Source organism: Camelina sativa, chromosome 9 (genome assembly GCF_030686135.1).
Source record: "Camelina sativa cultivar CO46 ecotype springtype chromosome 9, ASM3068613v1".
NCBI lineage: Eukaryota > Viridiplantae > Streptophyta > Magnoliopsida > Brassicales > Brassicaceae > Camelina > Camelina sativa.
Window position 1 is genome coordinate 29,558,908 of NC_141888.1, and position 1,751 is coordinate 29,560,658.

Consider the following 1,751-nt stretch of genomic DNA (forward strand, 5'->3'; position numbering starts at 1 on the left):
AGGAACACCTAAGCGTTTGCACCCGGAAACAGAAGCGTGTAAATTGTTTGTGGAGGCAAAAGTGTTTGTTGAGGTGGATTTGACAAAGAGTTTACCAAAGCATATGTCATTTAAATCAGGAAAAGGGGGGGACACAGTTGTGAAGTTTGTTTATCCTTGGTTGCCACCAAGGTGTGTTGATTGTTCAAAATGGGGACATCTTCGTGTTGACTGTTTATCAAAAAAGAACCTCGTTACCCCGGCTTTGGTCCCACAAGGCCTGGTAGACGATGCTTCACCTGCCATAGCTGCTGATTTGCAGTCTAACTCGGTAGGAGTGTAGGAGTCCAATCCTGTTAGCACAGTTGCTTTGGCGATGGTTGCAAAGGAGATCTCGTAGGAGAATGTTGCAGAGATTGTGAGGGTGGGGGACAATGTAGCTGATGGGGCTGTTAACTCTGACCAGAGTACGGATGCAGAATGGTGTACACCTATCAAAGGCATTCGTAGTCCGGGGAAAATCACTACACCAAGTAACAATGAGATTTCTAACTTGTCAAATTCTTTCTCATGTCTTAGTGACAAGGGAGAGAAAGGCGAGGATATTTCTTCAGAGCCGTCTCTTACAGAAGCTGGTGCGGAACGTATGAAAGAGTCCACTGCTGATGAACCCGACCAGGAGAAACAAGCACGGAAAGATACAGATACAATATTGGACCAGCAAGGAGTTTTGCTGCGTCCTTCACTTCCGCGTGCCTCTAAGGAGGGACACAAGTATGTTTCAGTAACTGGACAGCAGAGTACAAAGATTCAACCCCTAGTACTCTGCAGACACGTAAAGCTCAAAAGAACCTCTGATGTCGGGTTTCTTTTGGAATATTCGTGGTTTTAATAACAAGGAAAAGCAACGAGTGGTTCGAGAGTGGTTGTCTCGAGGAAGGTTTGATTTCGGTTGTTTGATTGAAACAAAGATAAAGGAAAGACGAGCAGAGCGAGTGTTTAACTCAGTTTTTGCAGACTGGTCCCTTCTCACAAACTATGAGGAGCATCGGTTGGGTAGGTTATGGTTGGTTTGGAGAAACAATGTACGGGTCACACCTATCTACAAAACTTCACAGCTGATCACAGTTTCGGTTTGCATTGACGATCGCCATGAATTTTTTGTGTCGTTTGTCTATGCTTCAAATCTTTACGCAGAACGCAAGTCACTCTGGAGTGATTTACAACACCATCATCACTCGCCTCTGTTTCGAAACAAGGCTTGGCTTATTTGTGGAGATTTTAATGAAACTTTAGATGTTGATGATCACTCTCTATCTGATTCATCGCCTTCTGTTACATTGGGTATGCGTGACTTTCAAAACCTTGCGCGGGACTGTGAACTGGTTGATATGAGCTATCAAGGACCGCGTTTCACATGGGGTAACAAACGCCACGACGGAGTGATCTGCAAAAAGTTGGACCGTGTGTTAGTAAATCCGCACTGGCTCCAACAATTTTGTCAATCTTATTCTGTTTTCGAGTCTGGAGGATGCTCAGACCAATTAAGGTGTAGGTTTTATCTAACTGGTGAGCAGAGGAAAGTGCAGAAACCGTTTAAGTTTGTCAACACAGTTGCAACTCATCCGGATTACCAGACTACGCTAGCAGATATTTGGAAACGGTCCCCTCCCTTGTTCCATTCCACCTCTGCAATGCATCGGTTTACAAAATCACTTAAAGGGCTCAAGCCTCACATTCGACGCCTAGGAAAACAAATGGTAAGCAATATC